This window comes from Rattus rattus, chromosome 9 (genome assembly GCF_011064425.1).
Source record: "Rattus rattus isolate New Zealand chromosome 9, Rrattus_CSIRO_v1, whole genome shotgun sequence".
Classification (NCBI taxonomy): Eukaryota; Metazoa; Chordata; class Mammalia; order Rodentia; family Muridae; genus Rattus; species Rattus rattus.
Genome location: NC_046162.1, coordinates 26,356,839 through 26,371,084, shown reverse-complemented (window position 1 = coordinate 26,371,084; position 14,246 = coordinate 26,356,839). Strand labels below are relative to the sequence as shown.

At 48.8% G+C, this 14,246-nt stretch overlaps 1 protein-coding gene across 1 annotated transcript in view; it reads right to left on the bottom strand.

Annotated features, from left to right (window-relative positions):
- Ccnjl (cyclin J like) overlaps positions 1-14,246 on the bottom strand; it is a 57,332-nt gene that overhangs the window by 29,744 nt on the left and 13,342 nt on the right. The window lies entirely within an intron of this gene.

Genomic DNA, 14,246 nt, shown 5'->3' with positions numbered 1-14,246 from the left:
ACACTTGCAAGCCAGAAGAGGGCATCAGATCTCATTACAGATGGTTGTGAGCCACCATGTGGTTGCTGGGGATTGAACTCAGGACCTCTGGAAGAGCAGTCAGTGTTCTTAACCGCTGAGCCATCTCTCCAGCCCTTCCTTCTTCCCCTTCTTAAAAGAAAATAGTATGTATGTAGCCCAGGCTGTGTAGTCCTGGCTATCCTGGAACTCAATCTGTAGACCAGGATGGCCTCAAACTCACAGAGATCTGACTGCCTCTGCCTCCGACTGCTGGGATTCAAGGTGTGAAACACCACTTCCTAGCAATATTTGTTTGCCTTTTAAGCAAGGGAGGTGAGATACTATTTGTCTAGGAATATCTCCGTGCTCTCAACCTTAGGGCTACTTTCTTTCTAGAAGCTCAGGAGAGCAAAGTGGAGGAAGAAGTGAACGGGCAGGCTAGAGTCAGGAGAAGATGAGGCAGAGGTCAGGTTGCACGCTGGTCTGTATGCCCGTGCAGGCTGCAGACACAGAGCTAAGGAATGCTGGTGGCTGGATGCTGGCACATGCTGTTGGGCTGTCAACAATGTGTCTCACTGGCTCTGGAACATCACCACCATCTCATTGCTGAAACTACCTCTGAGACTGCGTTGCTCACACCCAAACATTCCCTGTTGGTCCTCTGGCCTGGACCTGAGGCATGCTGGACTAGTTCAGTTCTCAAGCTTGTTTGAATGTAGCATGTGTACCCGTCCGCCCGCCCGTCTGTCCGTCCATCTGTTCATCTGTCTGTCTGTCTCTTACACACACACACACACACAACACACACACACACACACACACACACACACACACCTTAGTGACATTCTGTCAAATAGAGAAACAGAAAGGAACAAAACTGAAGGAAAACAGGAGGGAGGTTAGCAGGTAAGAAATTGTGAGCACTGACTAGTGACATCAAGGAAACTGGTGCTCCCATTCTGTGTCAGTCCACCTTTCAAATGGTGTTGAGGACTGAACCCAGTTCTATGTGCATGCTAGGCCAGGGCCCTGCTACTGTGCCCAGCATGATGTCCCTCTAATCCTTTACTCAACCAGCTGCAGAGCAGGACTAGAAAGAAGTGTCTGTTCATTCATTCACTAGAGACACGAACTCATTCATTTCACTCAGTATCACAAACCTCTCACACATGCACGAGGGCATTATTTTAGGCGATGGGTATATAGCTTCAGTAATGCAGACTCAGACATAAATGTAAAATTTGAAACTGTGAAATTCTTAAATGAAAACAGGAGTAAATACATAGGACTTTAGACAAAGCATGATTTCTTTTTATTTTCTTTCTGTTTTGTTTGTTTGTTTGTTGTTTGTTTTGTTTCTCAAGGCAGGATTTCTCTGTGTAGCCCTTGCTGTCCTAAAACTCATTGTATAGATCAGGCTGGTCTTGAACTCACAGCTCCTCCTGCCTCTACTTCCCAAGTGCTGGGATAAAGGCATGTGTCACCATTGCCGAGCTTAAAGCAATGGTTTCTTTCTTTCTTCCTTCCTTTCTTTCTTTCTTTAATTTAAAAATTTTTATATGCATTTGTGCTTTTGTCTGCATGTATGCCTTTGTGAGGGTGTCAGATTTTGGTATTATAGGCAATTGTAAGCTGCCACATGGGTGCTGGGATTTGAACCTGGGTCCTCTGGAAGAGCAGTCAGTGCTCTTAACTGCTAAGCTACCTCTCCAGCTTCCAAAGCAATGGTTTCTTTCTTTTTTTTTTTCTTTCTCGGAGACTGAGGACCGAACCCAGGGCCTTGTGCTTTCTAGGCAAGCGCTCTACCACTGAGCTAAATTCCCAACCCCAAAGCAATGGTTCCTTAAATATGATTCTAAACGCAGAAGTATTAAAAAGAAATATAAGCTACATTTTAAAATTAGACTTTCATGCTGGAGAGACGGCTGAGTGATCAAGGGCTCGCTGCTCTTCATGAGAACCTGAGTTCGAGTCCAAGCCAATGGTAAATCCAGCTCCAGGGATTTTGATACCTTCTTCTGGTCTCTGAAGGTACACATATGCATACATACATACATACATACATACATACATACATACATACATAAAAATAAAAACAAATCTCAAAAAATAAAACAAATACAAATGGGCAAAGGACCAAAAAGGCATTTCTCAAAAGAAGATTAAAAATGGCTAGTAAGCAAATGAGAAGATATGATTGCTAATCTCTAGGGAAACACAAATCAAATCACAGGGAAATAATACTTCACATCTCCTGGCATGGATATTACTTTAAAAGTGAAAAGCAACAACAACAAAACAAAACAAAAAACCAAACCAACAAAACAAGCAAGAAACAAACAAACAAACAAACAAGTTTAAAACAAACAAGTGTTGGTGATGAGGCAGGCAAATCAGAACTCTTGTATATAGGCAGTAGGAGAGTCAGACAGGGCATCTACCATGGGAAGCAGCATCACAAATCCACCTATTACCCTCTGTCACCACATGAGCCAGCACTTCCAGCCCTGGCAGAGACCTGAGAGCGACAACAAAATGGCTGTGCTACAAAGAAAGTTGCCGATTCGAGACAGTCCATCTTCCCTAAAGGGAGGAAGGCTGGCTTGGTTGAAACTTAGGTTCTGATCTCCTGATTATTTCTTCTCTTCTGGCTTGTCCTCAGAGGTCAAGAAGTCAGGATCAGCTAGCTATCTCTGCAGCCCTAGAGCTCTGCTAACAGAAGATGCACACAGCCTGGATAAATTCCTTCCTATCTCTTAGGCTCACTCATGAAGAAACCGAGTTTGAAAAAGTCCTTTTATCCCAAGGCTTTACTGAATTAGCCAGAGAGCTGAAGGCCAGAAGACTTTCAAAATCACGGGTTTCATTCTGACATTTTCGTATGCATGTATCATTGTACATTGCTCTCCCCCCCACTGTGTGTATGTGTGTGTGTGTGTGTGTGTGTGTGTGTGTGGTGTGATGTGTGTGTGTGTGTCTGTGTGGTGTGTGTTTGTGTGTGTGTGTGTGTGGTGTGGTGTGTGATGTGTGTTTGTGTGTTTTATGTGTATGTGTGTGTGTATATGTGTGTGTGTGTGATGTGTGTGTGTGTGTGTGTGTGTGTGTGTGTGTGTGTGTGGTGTGGTGTGTGTGTGTGTGTGTGTGTGGTGTGTGTGTGTGTTTGTGTGTGTGTGTGTGTGTGTGTGTGTGTGTGGTGTGGTGTGTGATGTGTGTGTGTGTGTGGTGTGTGTGTGTGTGTCTGTGTGTCTGTGGTGTGTGTGTGTGTGTGTGTGTGTGTGTGTGTGAGACTCAGGTAGTTTAGCCAGAGCCATCTGTGTGAGCACTAGATTAGACCTACCCATTACAGCCTTGTGTGGTCACCAGTGGGTGCACAACTGAGCGCAATGACCACAAAGTAGCTGTTGTAAGTGTTCCAAGCACACACCATTTTGGGACGTTCAGCTATGCCCTCTTGCAAAAGGATTATCCCAGCTGGGCTTGTTACCAGTTTATACCCATTCAGGATCACAACGCTGTCACCTAAGTATCTAGCCATTCTCTACTCTCTGTCCCAATGCCTTCTTTATTACACATGGCTTCTGGGAGGGGATAGACTATAGGACTGGGGAGCCATTGGAAGCCATTATCCCTGCTGGGTCAAGGTGTGGCTTTTTCCGTGGAGGAGCACTCTCACCCTTGTGAGTAACCCCTCATGTTCTGTAAGGAAGTCATGCCAGCTCCTTGGTTCCTCTAGGGTGAAGTGTGGCTGAGTAACGACTAGTAGCTGAGACCTCAGGAGAAGGGATAGACTAACTTCTCCCCCTGGAGAGGAATTTTGGCCGACAGTAGCAAACTTGAGGGAGAGGAACGAGGCTCCCTGAGCCCCTCCCCCATCCAAGCCTGACTGCTGACGAGCTCATTCTTGGGCAGACCCAGCTGCTGTGAGTTCCGATGGCTCAGTGTGACCCAGTAAATGGTTTATTTGTCCCCCCCTCCCCCCCGCAAGACATGGTCTCCTGCAGTCTAAGATGACTTCTAGTTCACTGTGCAGCCCAGGAGGACCTTGAACTCCTGATTCTGCCATAACCTCCTCTCAGGTGCAGGAATTACATGTAGGAGTCCTTGTGGTTGTCTGATGTGTTTTTTTTATTTTTTATTTTTATTTATTTATTTTTTGAGTCACTCTCTTATAATGCCATCCAAGCTGTCCTCAAACTTGCTAAGTTGGCCCAGGCTGACTTCAAACTCCCTCCTTAGTCCAGTAGCTTCTGGGATTACAAGTGTGAAGCACCATGAGGAGACCGACATTTTATGCTTGAAGTCATAAAGATATTTTATTCCCAGCTTAAATTAAGAAGACGGATGCCTCCGTGGCCATCTTTCTGCCTGTATTGTTTGGTGGATTGGTGTGGCCACTCCAAGAGTGTGGGTTTCAAATGCCAGCACCTCAGTATGAATACGACCGCTGGCTGCTTAATAACTAACTGTTGAGGAATGGCGGGAGGGAAGTGTATTCAAGGCACAGCTCTAGGTCTGGAAGATGCTGGGGAACATCAAAAAGGAAACAAAGACAAGTGTTTCTTTAGCTTGATCTGGCCTTGAATGTTAGCTCCTCCTGTCTCTGCTTCCTGAATCCTGGAATCACCAATGTGTGCCTGGCCCAACTAGGGTGCCAAGCCTTGAGTGGAGTGTAAGAATTTGCCTATGAAGATGGAGTAACAGAAGGTTGCTTAATAGTACCTGCAAAACATACGTAACGTCTTATGTAGTTAAAAGAGCTGGCTGTTAATCCCAACATTCAGGAGGTGGGGGTAAGGGCAGGGGCAGGGCCAGGGGCAGGGGCAGGGGCAGGGGCAGTCGGATCTCTGTGAGTTCAGGGGGAGCCTGGTCTACAGCGTGAGTTCCAGGACAGCCAGGGCTAGGAAGAGAAACCCATGTGTAGCACGGTCTCCCTTAACAAGGGCTGACACTGACTCTGCCTCCTCCTCCTCCCTTTGGATCCCTTTCCCCTAGTCTTGCTCCCTTGTCTGGCCTCACTGGGAGAGGAGACATCTAGTCCTGCTGTGACTTGATGTGCCAGGGTGTGTTGGTACCCACGAGGAAGGGGTTTTCCCTTCTCAGAGGAGAAGGGGAAAGGAAATGGGGGAGGGGGGAGTGAGGGTGGGAGTGGGAGAAGAGGAGGGAGCGGGACTGCAGTCAGGATGTAAAGTGGGTAAATAAATTAATTAGGAAGAAAACTGAGCCAAGCACGCCCGCATTTAGCTAAAGCAGACTGAGCAAGTGGGTAGAGTACCAGCTTTGTAGGATGCAAGAAATCTGTCTTGCCCTGAGAAAAAGGAGGAGCCATAGGGTTCCTACCTGCCTGAGAAGCTTTCCCTAAGATCTCTGCACCAGCCCAGTCCTGGGCTCAAGCCAGGCAGGCAGGAGCAGCGGCTGCCCTGGGTTTGCAGCCCCTCAGCATCCACCCTTCAGCAGCTGCCTGGATATTTCCTCTGGCAGGGGAGGGGGGGCTCTAAATTCAGCCCATGCAGTCTGTCAGGCTGCAGCTGCTGTATTAGCTTTTGCCAAATGACCTTTGCCCGGACCATGCTACCCTCATCAGGGCAGCGCAACCACAAGGCAAGGGTTAGATATGCGAGGCCCTGGCTTCCCTTCCTCAGAGCTCAAGGCAGGCAAGCGCCTTCCAGTTCCCACCTTCTTGCCAAGTGAGGGAAAAAGACTCCCCGGGGTGAGTGCCCTGCCGGGTCCTCTGCAGGAAGGCTCTTTTTTTCTTTGAGCAGCTTCTGGAAAAGGAAGCATAGAGAAAGATGTAGGAAAAGGTAACAGGTGGCAGTGCATGCCGGGTAGCAGGGGAGGGGAGGGGGGGGCTTCTTAGGAAAGACTAGGCACAGACAAGATCCTGACAGCCACAGCTGTCTCTCTGAGACATTTTTTCCTGCTTCATCTTGACCTTCTAATACTCCCAGGGAGGCTCTCCTGACTTCTCTTATACCAAGTGGGGTTCTTCTTTTTTTCTCCCTCCCCATTCTGCGTATTCCTTTTCCTTTTTGAGAGGTGTATTTATGTAGCTCATATGGGCCCCTCCACTCGAGATGTGGTCAGAGGTGACCTTGAACTCCCAATCCTCCTACTTCTACCTTCCAAGTGCTGGGATGACAGATCACAAATGTGTGCAACCACGAACTCGTGCGCGTACTAGGCCAAGCACATGACCCACTGACCTACATTCCCCGTGTTTGTTCGTCATGGCCGAAATTCTGCTTGCTTATGTGTCTTCCTACTGAGCGACAGACTCCCGAAGGCCAAGGTCAGGTGATGCATATACAATTTGCCCTCGCCCAATTTAAAGGCGGATACGCAAGCAGGTGCTGAAAAATGTATGTTAAGCGAAAAAGAATGGTCATCCTTCCCTGTATCAAACACTCCCCAATGTGTGGTAGCAGCGCTAAGCCGTGAAGTCGGCACTGGCTGGGAAACTCAGCTGCACTATTTACTAACCTCGGGTACAGATTTCTGACTTTCATCGACCTTGTCTGAGAAATATGGGTCATGTTGCTGTAAATGTAACGTATTTGGCATCCAAATGAGAACGGAGAATGGCCCTTCCTGGAGCTGAGTAATCAAAACCCTGATAAGCAACAGCCTTTATCTGAGGCCCAGAGCCTAGTGGAAGGCTACAGGACTTTCAAAGTAAAGGAAACTTGCTCCGTATAACAGGGAACAAAGTTTTCTACCTTGGGGCGTGTAGACAGCTGGGACTGAGGAGGCCTCTGGTGAAAAGGACAACTGTCTATTAGCTTGCTCTGCAGGGTCCCCAAACCAAATGGAATTAGTCACACTGAGCCTGGGCTTCTTTCTGTGCCCCCAGAAAAGGGTGCTACTTTGTCATAGGAACAGCAGTACAGGGCTTGCCGCCCGCTCGCCCCGTTTAACTTTGGAAGTCCAGCTGGTTACGTGGCTAACCCAATTAGCGGGGAAGAGGCGCTCATTACAGGGCTTTGCCCTAAGGATCTGCATTCTTCGTTCCCCAAGCTCTCTTGACCTAAGCCTTCTAGCAGCTTGAGTACAGGAAGCAGGCCTCCCTGGCGAGTGGCCTGGATTTCAGGGACAAAGGAGCAGCCTGCCCAGGACCGCTTGCAAAGCTCTCTCAAGACCAGACAGGGGCTTGGCAGGCATCAACAACCAGCTTGGCAGGGTGGGCTGCGGGAACGTTGCCAGGCAGGGTGACCTTCCTCTCAGCGGCAGCAGAGCCAGTACCAAGGTTGCAGGAGGGAGGAGACAACAGGGACAGATTGGAAGGGGCTCCCTGACGATCCCAACTCCCCAGATGTTGGCCCCTTATCACCTGAGCCAGGCAGGAGTGCCTTCTGTCCCAGGTGCACGTAGGGATGAGCAGATGGAGGCCAGGGACAGATGGCCATGGCCATCAGAATTCAGGGAAATGTACCTTATAAAAACCTGCTTTTGTTATCATGGCAGTATGGTAGCTTTCTTTCTTTTTCTTTTTTTTTAAATAATTACCATTGACTAAAGAAATACTTTTTTTTTTTGGTACAACACACACCAAAATGCTCACAGTGGCTATCTGGGCAGGGGATGAAATAGGACAATATTTTGCATGAGTTTTGCTTTCGAACTTTTCAACATTGTCTGAATTTAAGAAGCAAAAAAAACAAAAACAAAACAAAACAAAAAAAAACCTCAAGATATAACTGTATAATTCAGTTACTAGGTTTCCAGCTTGAAAACAAAAAGGTATGGAGGGGACCAGGTCACTTCTGTATTGAGGCCAAACTCAAAGGTTCTTTCCCCCGACCCTTTAATCAGCTCTGTTTGTGAAGCTGTCCTGCTTAGTGCACATCCCACAGCACCCTTACCATGTACACTGCATGCCAATGTCTCCCTCAGTAGTTTCCAACTACTGAGTAGTTAACTTGCATGTTCAGGGATAAAGTTTAAGATGCATTTGTTCTTAGGAGTATGCAGGTGTGTACCTCCATGAATTTATGGGCACCATTTGTGTGTAGTGCCCCTGGAGGCCAGAAGAGGGCGTAAGATGTCCTGGAACTGGAGTAGAGGCGGTTGAAGCCCACCCATTGTGAAAGCTGGGCATTGACCCTGTGTCCTCGTTGAGCTCATTGTGTGCTCTTAACCACTGAGTCATCTCTCCGGCTTTTCACTGAAGTACCCAAACGCTGCTTGATTTCTGATGTGGAGAAATTCACAGTGAAGGACAGTGAATTCCCTAGAGTTTTCCTCATGCAACTCTCAGAGCAGAGGCTCACATAACAGTTTCCTGTTCAAGAGGGAGCTCCTTGGACATTTGCGATGACTGCATAGGATTCCGTGGCAACGATGTGTAATAAACCCTGACTTTAGAAACGTGAACTGCTTCTCTTCCTTCAGCCCTGTTCTGCCACTGTTTTTTAGAAGAGACCGTCCCCAACCTCTGTCCCATATGACAGTATCTCAGGAGTTTCTCACAACCTGCGGGTACTTCCAACGAGGTGCTATTCATCAAATTCCCTTCATCTCATGAAATGCAGCCATGCACTGTCCACCCAGGAAGGGCTAATGAATACCTATTGAGTTGGTGAAGGCATGTGTGGCTAAATGAATGGAATGTCTCGGGGAAATCCTTCCTGCACCTTTGACTTTTTGTCCTCCCCCCCCCCACAGGCCCCCCTAAATATCCTGCATCCTTCTCTGGGCTGTCACTGCCCATGGAGGGACTCCCCTCTGCTATGATATAGGAGCAGCCCTTCTGAGCCAGGAAGAACCACTCATAGGGGAGGGGAGATGATGATGTCAAGTCAGGCTGGATCGCTTTAGAACCGCTGCTCCTGAGGCCAGTGAGCAAATTAGCTCACAAGGTAAAGATGCTCGCCACCGTGCCGGATGGTCCTCAGGACCCACCTTACCTATTGAAGAGATGAGAACCAAGCACTACAAGGTGTCCCTCTGACTTCCACACATGGCGTAGGCAATCTGTGCTCACACACAGATACACATGAATGCATACACAAAACAAGTGAAAACGGACACAATATATATTTAAAAGAACCACTGTTTCTGCCTCTCGGCTTTGCCTGGGGGGCTCTCCACTAGAAAGAGGGTTACACCAGAGGGAGAGCTTGAAGAACCAAGTGAGGATACATGAATCACAATCTGCACAAAGCCCCCACACTAAGTCACATATATAGGCAGTTGGGACGCCTGGCCAGGTCTGCAAAGATCCCAGATATCTGCCCCACCCGGCTCCGCCACCCCTCCTTTGGCAGAGTAGCAAACTCTTTGATGTCTATGTTGGCCTTAGAAGTGGCTGGCAGTTCTGGTGTGCAGGGCCAGCCCCCAAGTGCAGGTGCACAAGATGGGAGCTCAGAGGCAGCTATCGCTGCAGTTACTGAGCCGTGGAGGTCGAAGATGCCTTGAAACACTGGCATCTGAAGGTCAGCGCATTGTGACGTGCATCCAGTCTCTGCTGGCTTTCTCTATCAGGAGCGGAAGTGACGGCCCCCGCTTTTCACCCTCTGTGTCCTGCTCTGCATTACTTTCTTCGGATGTTGGCTTAAAAGTCCTTTCCCTGTCGAGCTTCTGTCAATCACTCCCTAGGCATCTCAGATTTTTCATCTATTCATGGCCACTGGCTCAGTCATTCACTCCCACTGCCCTTCCCTGACGGACTTCACAGCATGGGGGGTGAGGGGAGGATTAGGCTCATGTCATTCAGCCTGTGAGCCCAATACCCTATACAAACGAGATGCTCAGCACAGGTCCAAAGCTCCTATTTTTGAGAGCGTCACATACTAGTAGGACTATACCAGTGAGGACAGGTTGACAGGCTTATCACAGTGGGGACTTCACACTCATGAAGACCACTGGGGAGGTCTGACAAACAGGGTGAACGGAAGTCCAGGGGAAAGAGGAAGCATTTCTCTTGCTAGGTATAGATAGCACAGGTGCTCTCGCGGAGGACAGCAAACCCCACGAAGGATTGCAAACGTGAGCTGAGTACCCTGATGCATATGCACGAAAATGTCGTAATGAAGCCCATTATTTTGCATGTAACGGGATATATTAAGAAGACCATGAGAAAACTGATAAAGTATCTACCTACCAATCAGACACTTCGAAGCCAAAGTTTCCCAACGCGTGTGCCAGGTGACATGCTTCCTGAAGAAAAGGGTTCTGTGGGCCGGTTTGGGAAACAACACATACTGCCCTGCACACGCCTAAAACACACAGCAACACGCTCCCTGAAACATTTGTTCAGTGAAGATGATATATATATACAATTTCAGAGAGCTGTACCTTCAGTTGATTTTGCCACAGAATACCACCGCTACCACCTCCTTTTGGGGGGGTGCAATGGGAGGCAGAACAGCAGCATTCCAGAAAGCCTGGACTGAAGCGGTGCTTCAGGGGGTTGGCTGGTGAGCACCAGTCTGTGCCGGGAAGAGGAAAAGTCCAGAGCATTGCACAAGGAGGACTCCGGTGAAAACCCCTGTCCCAGGCCTTCATAATCTGATGATTCCTCAAAGCCCAGAGACTTATGAAAAGCTTCCAGAGATTAAGAACTGCGGCTTCCGCCTGCCAAACTGCCTCGGTAAGAATTTCCCCGTGGCCATGGCATTAGCAGTTTGAGAGGGATCTTTGACAAGCTGGAGAAGCTGGGGTGAGGAAGCCCCAGGCAGCCAAGGGTTGGGTGGCTACCCAAGGCACCAGGACTAGGGTCAGGATAAAATGCACACCATGCCCCCATTTTGTGCAAAAACACCTTATATACAATTCTGGTGGCTTCCAGTCCTCTGTAAACGCTGGCCTGCTGCCTCTAAGGAAGCCCTCCCTGGGCTACTGCTTACTAGACTAAGCAACATGACTACCTTAAGGCAAAGGAAGGACGAGGCCTTTCCTTTTATTCCCTGAGATCTAGCTCCCTAAGCTCTGACACGTCTCTCAGGACTTCATGCGTGTTTGGCTTTCTCAGTATGATAAACAATTGTGCATAGCCTCCTGATAGCTGCAGAGGTCTGCCCGACAGCCATGCAGTCAGACTTGAAACACACCATTCGGGAGCATATACATTTATCATGAAGCCAAGAGGTAAGGAAATACCATTGGCAACTAAGGTGACTGGGAGGAAGTGGGGACTTGCAAAGTACAAGAGAGTATGCAAGAGGGGAAGGGTCTTCAAAGGCCTCTGAGCTCAACCCCAGTCTCCTTTCCTGCTCACAGCCTACTGTTTCAGCCTGAGGACGCATCTTCAGGGCATGAACAGCTACACAGACCCTGTTTCGACACTCTTCAAAACCAACAGTGCCAGTCACATCCTGTTCTGCAGAAGTTGGGCTCAACTTCCTTTCGGCGGGCTGGGAAGTCATGTCTCTGACATCTGTCCCAGTCCCCCTGGACTCCTAGGCAAACGGCAGTTCCACATATGCGTTTGACACAGCGTCTCATTCCTGAGAGCCACAGTCACTGACTCTCTAATTGGCATTCAGTACCAGGCCCAGGTACAGCCAGGATGTCTGACAGTGACCACACACTACACATGCCTGTTCACCCTTCACTGGTATGCCATCCCGCTCATGTCCCCGAGCCCTCCAAACACCGCCATAGATAATATTCATGGTGCCTTTCTTTCCCCCCCCCCCCGGGGGCTGGGGACTGAACCCAGGACCTTGCGCTTCCTAGGTAAGCACTCTACCACTGAGCCAAATCCCCAACCCCTCATGGTGCCTTTCATACCCCGCCCCCCAAGGTCTTCCAGTCAGCCAGCTTCCTGAGATGACCACATCCCTCACACCTTCTGGACTGCGGATACTCATCCTCCTACATCCTCTTATCTAGGGTCAGGCCAGTGTGACCCTGCTTCACAGATGACTGTGTAATTGATCCAGTCCACAGAACTCTCTTCTCTGGCTTTCTCCTCTCTCACCTCCTTCTCTTGTCTTGCCCTCCTCCATCCCTCCCTCCTCTCCCCTTCTCTTTCTCATGGCCAGCCTGTGTGAACTGTACCTGCTTCTCTTTTCTCCCAGCGCCCACTCTCTCTGCTGGGGAGGGAAGCTAGGCATGGCCCATGCTAAACCATCGCTGTATGACACCAGTCAGCCTTGCGACTTACGCCTCTGCTACAGCAAGCACTTCATGGAGACTCCTAGCTCCTGTGGCCCATCTTCAGATTCCTTTGATGGCTTCTCCTAGGCACCTGATGGGAAACTAACTTCTAACGTTACTGATGAGTTGCCCACTCCCCTGCCTACTTACGCCTGAGTCTCTCAGGTGATGGTCTGTTGATAACCTGCACCAATAATTACTGAAGATTGGCTTGCAAACAGAGGCTCCTCCCTAAACAGGGTTCGAAAACAGCATCTCCTTCAAATCCACGTCTACCTAGAACCCCAGATGTGACCGTACTTGAACTCAGGTTAAATCAAGTTAAAATGGGGGTCATAATGGATTAAGATACTTCCTTTAAAGGAAAGAAATTAAGGCTAGATCAGTGGCTCAGTAGTGAAGCACACTCGCTCCTACAGGGAATCAGGGCCCAGTTTCCAGGACCAGAATGACTGTGGCTCACAACTATTCCTCAGCCCAAGGGATCCAATGCCATTGGACATTTCTGATGTCCAAAGGCCCCAGGCATGCAGGTGATATGCAGACATATATATATTCAGGTAAAACACTCACACACATAAGGTAAGATAAATCTTAAATCTTTCTTAAGTGGAAAAACAAACAAACGAAAAATCAGACTCACAGAAAGGAGAGGTAAAGAGAAAATCCTGTTAAAGACAAAGCAGGAACAGGAGAGATACAACCAAAAACCACAAGCCACAGACTGCCACCAACCCCCCGAAAACCGGGAGAGGCAGGAACGGACCCCCTCTGTGACAGAATCATTACACATTTGCTGCTCTGAAGCAGGAGAGTGCTTTCCTGCTATTTTAAATCCCAGAGCTCCATCTTTGTTACAGCAGCCGGAGCAACTGCATTCATCTCCCAAACTCCGGACTCAAGGAACCAAGAGTTGAGGAGACAGCCGTAGATCTTTCATGAACCTCAACGAGGGAAAAGGGCTCTACAGTCAAATCACAGGGGCTCCTGGTGCTGGGTGTGCAGTCAGCTGAAGGGGGAATGAAAAGTACCACATAAAAGGACGGCGAGGAATGTTTGAACGATTATTTCTTTCTCCTCCCCTTCCTTCCTTCTTCAGACAGGGACTTACGCTGTCTTCCAACTCGCTATGTGTCCAAAGATGACTTTGAACGTCTGGCTCTCCTGCCACCACTTCCTGAGATCTGGAAGTACAGCTATGTGCCACCATGCTGTTTCATGCGATGCTAGGGATACAGTCCAGGGGTTTGTGCATGCTAAGCAGGCACTCGAACAACTGGGCTACATACATTCTCAGTGTCTCTGAAGCCACTTTGATTACCAGATGAAATTATGCGTACAAGGGATTTTTAGGCAGTCTGCGGTAGCCATCCCAGAAAGGTGTCCGGTACCGAGCAAAGTCCTGTAGCGGGCAGCATGTCCTTCAACATCACTAGACAGCGTTTCCTTCTGAGACTCTCCAAGAACAATGTTTGCTCTGAAAATGACGGACATGCCCCAGCTACAGAACTCCAACACTCCAACCGGGGAGCATTGTGCAGCCTTTCGTTTCTGTCCACTGGTTCTCTTGAGTCTCGTGCCAAAACCTAGCAGCGTACACCCTTCCTGTGTTGATCCATACACCACTGCCTTGGAAGGCCACGGCACCCCTGATGAGCAGGGTCCAATACCTGTGAGCCAGCTTGCCTGCCTCACCTTCTTCCCACAGGGATACAGCGTGAACTTCTAGGGAGACCAGTACCCCCAAAGCCAACACTCCTGGTCCATCTCCCTATCTTCCTCCAAATCACCAGGCTAGTTCCTGCGGGACTCACGCTTTGCACGACCTTCTTCCCATGCTGCCCTGGCCTGTGCTAGAGCAACTCCTTCATACCAGTTTCTACCTGCTCCCAGCTTTCTATCAACATCCTCTCTAAGCAAAGCGGGTGAACGTTGCAGAGTCATAGTGAATTTTCCAACCTACTAACTTCACGGACTCAGGAAAGATATTCAATTCTCTAAACTTAGCACGTCCCATCTGTAAAGACTTGGGATCCACTAGATGGGGTCGAGAGAGGGCTTAGCACCAGAAGGGAAATCCATCTCTTAGCAGCCAGCTGAGCACTCATTAAATAGTGGCTACAGATAGCCACATCTTAGCATACCATAAG